This window comes from Cryptomeria japonica, chromosome 3, assembly GCF_030272615.1.
Source record: "Cryptomeria japonica chromosome 3, Sugi_1.0, whole genome shotgun sequence".
Taxonomy (NCBI): Eukaryota; Viridiplantae; Streptophyta; class Pinopsida; order Cupressales; family Cupressaceae; genus Cryptomeria; species Cryptomeria japonica.
This window is the reverse complement of record NC_081407.1, coordinates 551,224,527-551,238,209: the sequence shown is the minus strand read 5'-3', so window position 1 is coordinate 551,238,209 and position 13,683 is coordinate 551,224,527.

Sequence of the window (13,683 nt, the reverse complement as noted above, 5' to 3'; positions counted from 1 at the left end):
TTTGGGGATGCATCTTTCTAGGGGGATATTTCACACCTATTTCTTTTCTTGGATTGATGTTGTGGCTACTCTCTAGGGGAGCAGTGGGGTGTGCAGGGTTGTTGTGACCTTTGTCTTTGATGGCAAAGGGGGAGAGATTGAGTAATTTCTGGCAAAGGAAGAGATTGAGTAGGTTCTGGCAAAATGGAGAGATTGAGTAAGTTCTTGCTAAGGGAGATATTATGCAGGTTTGATATGTTGGAGAGACTGAGATTGTATTAGTAGTTTGGAGATTGAGATTGAGAGAGATATTGCAGAAATTTGATGTATATTTCTGGAGAGATATAAAGTAGTACTTTTCTTCTTTAAGGTGCAGGTGCCATCAAGTGTTGGGACATCAATGACAAAGAGGGAGATTGTTGGAAGTATGCATTGATGTGTTGTTGTGGTTGTCATTGATATCAAACTTGTTATTTTGGATTGGACCATAATGTCTATGGTTTAGAATGTATGTGGTGTAGAGTTATCTCACCATGTTGCTATTATTGCAGTTGTTCTATTGGTTGTTTTCAAAGTGCTTGGGTCCGAAATTTGTTGCTGGTGTTGAGTGTTATTGTTATCTTCATTGGGTATAGTTTTGATATCATGGATATGATGGTTTTGTGGCCCGGAAATATCTTTGTGTTCTTTGGGTGTTGTGGCATTGATCATTGTTGGGTGTCAGATTCTATGTTTGACCTATCCTTAGGTCAGGGTATAATTTATGGACATGTGTTTGACATGTTATGGGCCTCACCATAACACGTGGACATCTAGATTTGAGTTATTTTCATTGGAGAGTATGTTCTTGATCGTTAATTATTTATATGGATGCATAACATGTGGATATGTTGTTGGTTAGGTTCTAGTGATTGTGGATTGGTGAATTGATCTTTGGAAGATGTTTTTTGGTCCCCTCTTTCTCTTGGAGTGGACCAGTGTGTGTATTTTTGGCTAGGAAAGTGTATCTTGATTCAGGCCAACTTGGTTTAACCTTTGATGATCTATATTGTATATAAGGATGAGTGTGATTGAGTTAAGAATATTTGTATGAGGTGTAGATTGTAGATGTATGATGCAAAGATAATCAGTGAGGTTCTGTAAAGAGTAGAAGAAGAGTTGTGTTCAAATGATATGCAAGCTATGCTGAGACTGTGACAAATATTTGAGATAGAGTGTTGGAAGTTGAGATCAAAGTTGTGTGTGTTAATGTTGGTTGCTTGATGTAGAGTTTAAGGATAACTTTATGATTAGGAGATCCTTCTTTTCATATCATTTTGTATCTTTCCCTAAGTGTAGTTAGCTTTAGGTTTTTCAAGTCCTTTTTTGTATCTTGCCCAATGAGCAGTTGGTATTGGTGTGCAAGTCTAGAGTAATTAGCTCTTTTCTTGGTAATTTGATATACATAGTGGATATATTTTGTGGGTAGACTTGCTCACCGTGGTTTTTCCTTGTTTGGGTTTTCCGTGTATAAATATTGGTGTTCATGCATTGGATGTGTGTTAATGTTTAATTGTTTATGTGCTACATTTAATTTTTGCTTTGGATTGATTCACCCCCCCTCTTAGTCCTACCTTGGGTTCAACAATTGGTATTAGAGAGAGGTTCCACATGAGTAAGATTAACCAAATGAGGAAGATCTGGTATGGTGTAGAACATGCATTAGAAAGTTCCTATCTTTGATGGTACAAATTTTCTGTACTGGAAGGAGAGAATGGAGTCACATTTGAAAACATTGCAGAATGAAATTTGGGAAATAATTTAGACCGGATATACACCCCCTTAGGGTGGTGCTCAAACTGCAGACGAGATAAAGTTGAAGGAAGCTAATGAAAGGATAGAGTGATAATTATGAGTTGTATAAGTGATTCAATGTTTGAAAGAGTAAAAGGATTGAAGGAAGCAAAAGATGTATTGGAAAAGTTGTGTTTGGCATATGAAGGAGGTCCAAAGATAAAGAAGGCTATGCTAGTGAATTTAAAGTAGAAGTATGAGTATCTAAGAATGTTGGAAGATGAAAACATTGAGAACTACATTCATAGAGTGACTGATCTTGTTGATGGCATTAGAGCTGCCAGTGGGCTTTTGGAAGAATGTGATTTTGTTCATAAGATCTTACTGACTTTGCCTAATTCCTACAAGCGGTAGATATGTGCTATAAAAGAGAGCAATGATTTGTATAGATATACTATTATCAACTTATTGGTACCTTAGTTGCCTATGAGATTTTAGAATTCTAGAGCAAGAGAAGAGAGAAAATAGAGAAGCAAAGTTTTTTAATGTTTCAAGACTTGATGATCTAGAATGCAATAGAGATCTAGATGAAGCTAAAGCAAATTTTGTGAGAAGATTGTAGTGAGGCACTAGAAAATACAAAGGTAAGTTACCTTTGAATGGTTTTTCTTGTGGTAGCATTGGACATTATGCTTCTAATTGCACTTACACATAAGATTATAAGAAACTGAATGTTGATGAGAAAAAGAACAAGTTTAAGAGACACAATTTTAATAGAAGAGAGAATAAGGGCTTATGTTCTATCAAGGAGAATACATCAAAAGATGAAGTTGATGATGATTCAAATGAAGAATCCTCGTTTCTAGAAATTGAAGATAAGGAGAATGTGTTGACGAAACTTAAAGAAGAAAAATCTATTAAGACTGCATTGCATGCTAAGATAAAACCGAGTACATGGATTATAGATTGTGGATGTTAAAATCATATAACCGGTGATAAAGACATGTTTATTAATCTCAAGAAGTATGATGGAGGATCAATGAAGTTTTCTATAGAAGATGGTGCAACTATTCAAGGTATTGGAAGCATTTCAATTGATAATAAGTATAAGACTAATGATGTTTATTATGTTGAAGGATTAAGAGATAATTTATTAAGTGTTAGTCAAATGTGTAGAAAAGGGTATATGAAGCTTTGTTTAGTAGCACCAAATGTGTGATTAGAAATGAGAAGATTGGTAAAAGAGTTGTAGGAGTTAGAACATGTGGAAATGTATATTATATCAAGGATAGAAAGGAGAACAAGTGTTTGCTAGTGTAGTCTAAGGTTGAGATTGTTCGAGTTGTTTCAGAGAAGACAAGTGATGTAGAAGAAAGCAAAGAGAAGAAAACAAATGATGAAGAAAAAGAAGAGGAGAATTTAGAGAAAGTTTCTACTAAGTATGTTCAGAAGCATCATTAAGAGAACTAGATAATCAAAGATACGAAAAAAGGTGTTCAGACTAGAAGGAAGAATGTAGAAGCTCAAGATCAAGATACTTACTTTTTTCTATCTATGATAGAGCTGGAGACTTATGAGAAAGAAAGAAAAGATGAGAGTTGGGCAAAGGCAATGGAAGAATAAGTAAATCAGATTCAAAAGAACAAGACTTGGGAACTAGTACCTAGACCGGTGGACAAAAATGTAATAGGAACTAAGTGGATATTCAGGAATAAGTTGAATGAGAAAGGACAAGTGACTGAGAATAAAGCAAGACTGGTATGTAATGGATATTCTCATGTAGAAGGTATAATTTGAAGAAACTTTTTCTCCGATAGCAAGGATGGAAGCTATTCATATGTTTCTTGCATTTTCTGCTTACAAGAACTTTAAAGTTTATCAGATGAATTCGAAATCAACATTTTTGAATGGAGAACTAGAAGAAGAAGTCTACATTGAGAAACTAGATGGATTCATATTGATAGAAGATCAAGATATGGTGTGCAAATTAAAGAAGGTATTGTATGGATTGAAACAAACATCCAAAGCCTAGTATGCAAGATTGGATAGGGTAAAAGTACAATACCGTGTCACGTTTCAGGCCAACTTATTAGCAAAAGTGAATTTAAGTTTTTCTAACTAAAAATGGACAGGTATTTGCTTCAACATAATTTCAAGAAAGATACAATAGATAGCAATCCTTATTTCAAGATTGATGGAGATAAGTTGTTGATTGTTATAGTTTATGTTGATGATATTACATTTTGAGGAAATGATGATCTATGTAAAGAATTTACTAAAGAGATGCACGATGAATTTGAGATGTCAATGCTTGGTGAATTTTATTTCTTTCTTGGGTTGCAAGTCGTTAAATCAAAAGATGGAATTTTCAGCTCTTAGAGAAAGTATGTGAAGGAAATGTTGAAGAAGTTTTGTTTTGATGATTGCAAACTGGTTACAACTCCTTTAACCATTGGATGCAAGTTGAATAAAGATGACGAGTCTTTGAAAGTTGAACAAAAGAAGTATAGATTGATGAGTGGTGGATTTTTTTATTTGACTACGTCTAGAATATATATCATGTAGGCTGTTTGTTTGGTAGCTGGATTTTAGGAAAATTTGAAGGTAACACATGAGCAAGCTATAAAAAGAATTTTTAGATACTTGAAAGGTGTTGAAAATGTGACATTGATGAAGCTGGTATGATTGTCATGGTTATCATTAATGGTTTTTATTGATGTTAACATACTGAACTAGTATTGGTTTTTTGAGTTGGTGATCTAGAATATGTTTCCCAATCTATTTGGTGCTCCAGAAATTGTGCTTTAGATGATGTTCAGTACTGACTGGTAATTGATGATGTTGTTTGTAATCTGGATTTCTTCAATTTCTGGATATGGTGTTGATTGCTTGGATTCTTGTTTACCTTGGTTCCAATCTTGTTTTGCTAAGTTGAGAAGCATTATTTTGGGTCTGGTCCGATCTAGAATTGAAGATTGTGTAACAAAATTTGTGTATCATATGAGTCCTATTTTGGCTCCAATATTTGTGATGGATGTAACATGTTGATTTGACCGATGAAGTGTGTTGTGGTGTGGTCCACTTCTCATTTCTTTCCACCACGGGAATGTTTAGTACAGACCAATTTTAAATTATGTTTGATCAACTTGGAAGGTTATGTAGTCATGAGGGTAGTATAAGTAAAGGATGATCTGAATGAATGAGGTATGAAAGATATGCAAGGTTGAAAAGCTAAATTTGACTGATGATTGATGTGAGAAGTTGTGCGAAGGTGTGTAGTATGCTGTTAGGCACCAGACGCTTTTTTGACATTGGTATTTGTCGCAGTTGTATCACAACGATGGATTTTTTTTTTCATTCTCTTCCGACAATGAGCCTTTCTAGGAAGTGAGCCCCCCTGCAGTGAGCTTACCTTTGTAAAAATCACCTTAACCGATGTCACCCTAACAGGTGTTATATATTGTGAACTAACATTCTTCATGATTTTTCCCTTCTTGAGTTTTCCACATCATATTTGGTGTTCATTGTGTATATGTATGCTTTCATGATTACATCTGTTTAGGTTAATTAATTAATCAGTTGGTTATTTTGGATCTATGAAAGAATTAAAAGTTTATTTGACAACCGATTCACCCCCACTCTCAGTTGTTCAAACATTCAACAATTGGTATTAGAGCCTTGGTTCCTTGGAAAAGAGATTAACTACTTTAGGTAGATCCAATGACACATAAACCAACTATTCCTATCTTTGAGGGATTTGACTATGGCTTCTGGAAAGTGAATATGAGAGGTTACCTGATCTCCTTGGGTTAAAACACTTGGAAAGTGGTGGAAACTAAGTATGTATTGCTGGAAAATGGTCTTGCTACTCTGGATGAGATTCAAGCTTACGAGGAGAATGAAAAAGCAAGGTATGCCATCTTTAGTGCTTTATTTAAAACCGAATTAACAAAGGTTATTTCATTAAATACTGCTCATGAAGTTTGGGAAAAGTTAAGGGAAATCTATGAAGGAAATCATAGAGTTAAATTATCAAAGAAGTTGATTACTAAGCGTAGATATGAGAACTTGAGAATGGAAGGAGGAGAGGATATAACAAGTTATTTTCAAAGGGTTGATAGTGCGGTAAATGAAATCAAAGAACTTGGCAACACCTTAAATGATGAATACATAATGGAGATGATCTTGACGACCTTACCAAAAAGCTACAATGATAAGATCTCTGCTATTGAAGAAGTTTAAGATACGAAGAAGTTCACTAGGGAATAACTATATGACACTTTGACCGCATTTAAGATGAGGAAGTTTGGAAAAGACAAAGCTCAATTTGAGAAAGCCTTTAAAGATACTAAGGAAGATCCAGATGATGAAAGCTCGAATGAGATGGAAGAAAATTTTGTCACTAAGATGAAGAAAGACACTGAAAAATATAAAGGTATGTTACCTATTAAATGTTTTAGACGTGGAAATATTGGTCACATAGCTACTAGATGTCTGAAAAAAAGAGCAAGAATTTTTTTTTGAGAAAGTAAGGTTTAATAAGAAAGCCTATTATGTTAACGATGATGCTAGTACTTTAGATGATGAATCAAACTATGAAGAAGGTGACTGTTTGTTTTTGGTAGAAAAGGATGTACCTAAGACTGATGTTTCTATCATGTTATCTCTAGAGACTATTAAAACTATTGCTACTAATTTACATGCTAGAAGAGATAGAAATGAATGGCTAATTGATAGTGGATGTTCAATTATATGATCGGTGATAAGAGTAAGTTTGTAAAACTTGAGAAATATGATGGAGGTTTTGTTAGGTTCGGAGATGATCAAACAACACAAATTGTGGGAATTGGTTCTATTACCTTTGATGGAAACATAATACTAACAATGTTTACTATGTGAAGGGTTTGCATCATAGTCTCTTGAGTGTTGGACAAATATGCGAAAATGACTATCATGTTGTGTTTCAGGATGGTGGTTGTGAGATCCGGAAGAGATCCGAAACTGTTATTGCAACAGGGAAAAGGACTAATGGAAACATGTATATGCTAGAAGGAGCTATAAGACACTGCTTGTTATTTCAGTTCAATGATAGTTGGCTTTGGCATAGGAGGATGTGTCACATCAACTTTAACAATTTGGTAAACATTAGTTCAACAAGTGTAGTAAGAGATTTACCAAGGCTGACCAAACTGGATACCAATATTTATAAAGACTGTCAAGAAGGAAAGCAGACAAAAGGAACATTTAGAGGAAAAGAACAATCTTCTACTGGACTGTTGGACTTGGTGCATATAGACTTATGTGGTCCTACCAGAATAAGGAGTATACAAGGTGAGAGATATTTCATGCTCTTAATTGATGATCATTCTACAATGACATGGGTTGCATTTTTAAAAGAGAAATCAGAAGCATTAGAAAAATTCAAGATATTCAAGGAAAGAGTTGAGATTGAAGTTGATAGAAGAATCAAGTGTTTGAGATTTGATAGATGAGGATAATTTATTTCTGACGAGTTTAACAATTTCTATGAGAAACATGGAATTAGAAGATAATTATCCATCCTTCAGAAACCACAACAGAATGGTGTAGTGGAAAGAATGAATAGAACTATATAAGAGGTAGCTATAATGATGATCAAAGGAGCAAGACTACCAGAGGTTAACTAGAGAGAGGCTACACATACAATAGTATATACCCTTAATACAATTTTATTTTGAAAAAGATATGGGAAGACATCATATGAACTATGGCATGAAATGATTATGACAGTGAAGTATTTCAATGTATTTGGAAGAAAACATTATATCCAAAGAGATGAGGATAATCTTGGAAAATTCAACAATAGAGTAGATGAAGGTATATTCCTAGGATACTCTACAAGGAGCAAGGCATATCGGTGTTACAACAAAAGACTAATCAAAATTATTGAAAGTACAAATGTGAAGGTTGATGAAGATGTTTCTAAAGACTTTGATAAATTAGCAGGATATGAATTAGATGAGTTCTCTAACAAAAGAAAGGAAGAGGAAAATAAAGATAAAGAAAAGAAAAATGAAACTCGAGATGCTACAAAAACTACATAAAAAAACCTGAGGTATGTACAGAGGAATCACTCTGAGGATCATATTATTGGAAACAAGAATAGAGGGATTATCACAAGAAGTAAGGTGGCTCAAGAACAAGTTTTGCATTTACTTTTTGAGAATGAACCAAAGTCAGTAGAAGAATCTTGCAATGATCAAAATTGGATGAAGGCAATGAGAGAAGAACTAGACCAGATTGAGAAAAATCAGACATGGGAACTTGTATACAGATCAATAGATAAAAATGTAAATGGAACAAAGTGGGTATTCCAGAACAAGTTGGATGAAGATGAAAAAGTTATAAGAAACAAAGCAAGGTTGGTTTGCAAGGGTTACACTCAGATTGAAGACATTGAATTTGAGGAAACACATTCTCCAATTGCTTGGATGGAAGCTATTAGAATTTTCTTAGCCTTTGTAGCTTTTAAGGATTTCAAACTTTATCAGATGGATGTAAAATCAACATTTTTGAATGGACCACTGAAAGAAGAATTTTATATTGATCAACTGAAAGGATTTAAGTTGAGAGACAAGTATTTGATTGGTTAAGGTTTTCAAAAGGGATTTGCTGGTAGTAATCTTTATTTTAAAGTTGATTCATGTAAAATCTTAATTGTTGTAGTGTATGTTGATGACATAATATTTGGAGGAAATGATGCTATGTGTAGAAGGTTTGGTGGTGAGATGCAGAAGGAATTTGAGATATCCATGATCGGTGAGTTGAATTTCTTTCTTGGATTGCAAGTAAATCAGAATAGCAAAAGAATTTTCATTTGTCAGTCTAAATATGTCAAAGAACTATTAATGAAATTTGGGTTGGAGAATTCTAAACTGGTGTGTACACCTATGATCACCAGATGCAAGTTGACAAAAGATGATAAATCTCCTAAGGCTAATGCAAGTAAGTATAGATCAATGATTGGAGGATTGTTACATTTGACTGCAACTAGACCAGATATCATGTATGCTATTTGTTTAGTAGCTAGATTTCAACAAGAACCAAAAGAATCACATGTTGTTGTAGTAAAAAGAATTTTCAGATATTTGAAGGGAACAAAAGAATTCAAATTATGGTATCCCAAAAATTTAGATTTAACTTTGATAGATTATACATATGCAGATTGGGTAGGAAGTGTTGATGATAAAAAAAATACAAGTGCTGGAGCATTTTTTCCTTGGCTCTTGCTTAGTTACTTGGTCAATTAAGAAGCAAGATTCTGTGTCCCTATCCATTGCTAATGACGAATATATTCTAGCCTCTTCATGCTGCACACAAGTACTTTGGATGAAATAGATTTTGAAGGATATTGGTGTGTTGTTTGATGAACCCATCTCAATTACATGTGATAACACTAGTGCAATGCTCCAAAACAAAGTATATATCTAGATTCAGTATCACTTCTTGAGGGAAAAGGTGTTGGATAATGAAGTAAGGATTAAGTATGTACCTACAAAAGATTAGATTGTAGATATATTCATTAAGGCATTGTGTAAGGATACTTTTGAGTATCTTCAACAAAAGTTAGGCATATTACCCCTTCCTAGTTTGAATTGATGTGCATTTCTCTAGTAAATTGGATGATCATTCTTGTTTGGACTAAAGCTTGGGGGATTCTTCTTAGGGGGAGAAAAGTAAGTTTCATAATGGGAGATGTTCTCTCCTTTGTCCTTGATGTCAAAGGGGGAGAGATGTAGAGAAATGATGATGCAGAGAGAGTTGCAGAAATAGAGTTTTTTTGTTTGATATTGATGGATGTTGCCATCAATGACAAAGGGGGAGATTGTTGCAAATGTGACGTTGATGGTGCTGATATGATTGTCATGGTTGTCATTGATGTCAATATATTGTACTGGTGTTATTTTTTTGAGTTGGTGATCCAGAATGTGTTTCCCGATCTGTTTGGTGCTTTGAAATTTGTGCTTTGGATGATGTTCAATACTGACTGGTAATTGATGGTGTTGTTTGTGATCCATATTTCTCTGTTTTCTGGATATGGTGTTGATTTATTGGATTGTTGTTTATCTTAGTTACATTCTTGTTTTGCTAAGTTGAGAAGTGTTATTTTGGGTCCAATCCGATCGAGAATCGGAGATTGTGTAATGACATTTGTGTAGCGCTTTTCTTGTTTTGGCTCTAGTATTCGTGATGGATGCAACAATTTGATTTGACTAATGAAGTGTGTTGTGGTGTAGTCCACTTCTAATTCCTTTTCACCATGAGAATGTTTAGTGCAAACCTATTTCATGTGAGATTTGAGAAACACAACACCACATGAGCCTAAAGATCTTCTACAAGCTGAATAATTTTTTACAAGGAGAAGCAAGGAAGCAAAATAATTGGAAAAGCAAAACATAGAAAATATGCTAAAAAAGATGAGAGCTCAATATTTACAAAATGTGTAATGTGATAATGATACAAGGAAAAGAAAATTAACCTCTAATAGGTCAAGAAACCCTAAAAGGGAAAACCTAGGCTTGCACATAATAATTAATAAAAGGATTAATTATTATGCACCTAATGTCAGCTTAAGTGTAAAAAGAGATAATAGGGAACTTAAATAATTAAACAAATATTATTTAATTAATCAAGTAAAGAACCAATTACTCTAACACCCCCCTTAAGATAGATTTAGGGAGAAGCTAAAACCTAGAAGAACTACTGAAAGCAGAAAAGATGGGTCTTGACAACAAGGCCTAATCAGGTACCCAAATACAATGAAATCTCTGTGAAACAAAGAAAAAGGAGAAAACCCAGTGGGAAAAAACTCCTCTCCAAAAAGAGATAAAAGAACATGCTAAAAGAAGAAGGAAGGAAGGCCTCATAAAGACCCCCCAAGGACAACTTCCTTCACCCCAAGCATAGTGCGGCGATGCAAAAGGTTTTGTGAAGATGTCTGCAACCTGCTCGGCAGTGGGAATGTACTCCAGAATGAGAGAACCATCCTGAATCAACTGGCGAATAAAGTGCATGTGAAGCTCAATGTGCTTCATCCACTGATGCTCTAGTGGGTTGCGGGAAATATGAATAGCACTTTGATTGTCAAACCAAAGAACAGTGGGACTATCAGGAGGAAAACCAAACTCAATCATCAATTGTCGAAGCCATAAGATCTCCTGACAGGCGAGCACAACAACTCGGTACTCGACCTCTTTAGATGATAATGCATGAGTAGTCTGCTTCTTGCAAGACCATGTGATAGGACCAGAGCCAAGACAGAAAACAAAGCCAGAAGTAGACTTCCAATCAGTGACATCACCAGCCTAATCTGAGTCAGTGTAGCCAACAATGTGAGGTTCCCCTGATGTGTAGTGAATGCCATGAAAACTAGAGCCTTGAATGCACCACAAAATACGTTTGGCAGCTTGCCAATGACTCTCATGAGGATCATGGGAGAATAGAGAGACAAGGCCAACTGTAAAGGAAAGATCATGACAGGTGTGAGTCAGGTACAACAAACTGCCAACCAACTACATGTAAAGTGTAGAATCTATTGAAGGAGTAGGACAAGTAGGAATCAAAACAACCCTTGACTGAAATGGAGTGGGAGTAGGCTTGCAATCAAGCATACCAAAGCGCTGAAGCATATCAAGAGCATACTTCTGCTGGTAAATGTAGATCCCATCAGAAGACTGAATCACCTGAAGACCAAGGAAATAGTGCAAAAGACCAAGGTCTGTCATCTCAAACTGGTCCATCAAGGCTCGCCAAATATGCTATATCATAGAGAATGAGCTACTTATGATGAGGAGATCATCAACATAGAGCACAAGAATCAAGATCTCACCCTCAAGAAGCTGAATATACACTGTGTGATCAGAATGACTGCGGGTGAAACTAGTGGAGAGCAAGAAAGAATCCATTTTCTCATACCAAGCCCGAGGGGCCTGTTTGAGACCATACAAGGAACTCCAAAGTTTGCAAACCAAAGAACTATTTTGCACAAATCCTTAAGGTTGCTCCATGTAGATTTCCTCCTGTAGGTCCCAATGCAAGAAGGCACTCTTCACATCCATTTGAAAAACAAGCCATCCTTGACAAGCTGCAAGAGATAGGACAAAGCAAATAGAGTTCATCTTGGTGATAGGGGCAAAGGTCTCAGAGTAATCAATACCCTCAACCTGTGAGAAACCCTTTGCAACAAGAAATTATTTGTACTTATCAATGGAACCATCAACAACATACTTAGTGCGATACAACCAGCGACACCGAACCATCTTTCTGCCCTTAGGAAGAGGATAGAGTTCCCGAGTATGATTCTTCATCAAAGAAGAATACTCCTCCATAGAACAATCCCACTCAGAGTGTCCTGTAGCCTCTAAAAACTTTATAGGATCATCTGAAATGGCATGATTCAAAAGACTAGAACCCATGGTATGAGAATGGGTGCAACGAGTATCTGAAGGATCACTGGCTATAGAACCTTCCGCCTCAACAGTAAAGCGAGCCCACTTGGGCATTTGAGGTGGAGCAGGTGGAGGTGGGGATGGTGGATCATTAGCACCATCATCAGAATCAACTTCAAAATAATCCTGAAGAGATGTAGTGGAAGGAGTAGGTAGAGGAGTAGACACTGGAGTTGAGGTATCCACTATGGGAAGGCGCTCATCAAACTGAACATCCCGTCAAAACATAACCTCTCTGGAATCAGGATCAAACAACCTGTATGCCTTAACATCCTCACAGTAGCCAACAAAAATGAGGGGTCAGTTCTTCTGCTCCATGGCTTTCCTCTGAGCATCAAGAATAAAAGCCCATGCCTCATTGCCAAACACTCGGAAAAAAGAAACATCAGGCTTGTCATGAGACCAAGCCTCCTCAGGAGTGATATGTCAAATCACCTTGTGAGGCATCCAATTCTTAGTATAGTTGGCACAATTGACTGCCTCAGCCCAAAAAGATGAATCCATGGACTTGGATTGAATCATACAATTCGCCATCTCCCGTAAAGTTCTGTTCTTGAACTTAGCGACACCATTATGTTGAGTGGTGTAGGGAACAGTAAACCGATGCTGCAAACAATGCTCAATGCAAAAATCTCTGAAAGCCTGATTCACATACTCCCCCCCCATTATCTGTACGTATCTGTGAATAGAACTGCCAGACTGCTTCTCTACAAATATCTTGAAGATGCGAAATGAATCAAAGACATCAGACTTGTACTTAAAAAAGTACATCCATGTGCGTCTGGAGAAGTCATTAATAAAAGTGAGTACATACTTGGCCCCAAAAAAAGGAGTGGGAAATGACATGAGATCACTGTGAACCAACTCCAAGGGTGCCAAAGCATGAGGGGCTCTTCCCTTCAGAAAGGGATCTCTATGATGCTTGCCAAGCACACAACCATGACAAATACCATCAGTGTAGGAAATCTATGGGAGCCCAAGAACAAGTGCCTGTGTACTCATCTATTGAAGATATATGTAATTGACATGGCCCAAGCGCTCATGCCAAAGCTTACTCACTGAATCTGCATGTGCTATAAGAGACAAACCTGCACCTGTAGAGGGCTCAAATCCATCAAATCTGTATAGATGAGATGCAGTATCAACACTCTTAGTAGCCACAACCAAATTAGAGTCATGGAGGTCCCAAATAACCAAATCATGCGGTAAGAACTCAACTGTCTTACCAGAGCCAAAATGGCAAATCTGATAGATGGACAGGAGGTTCATTAAGATGTCAGGGACAACCAGAACATCCTACATAGTACCCCCATCCAAAGAGATAGAACCTGAACCCAAGACTAAAAACTGAACTGAGTCACCCACTACAATCTGTGAAGTACCACAAGAGGAAAGAGAAATAACTAACTGCTGAGTGTGAGTCATATGATGAGAAGCACCAGAA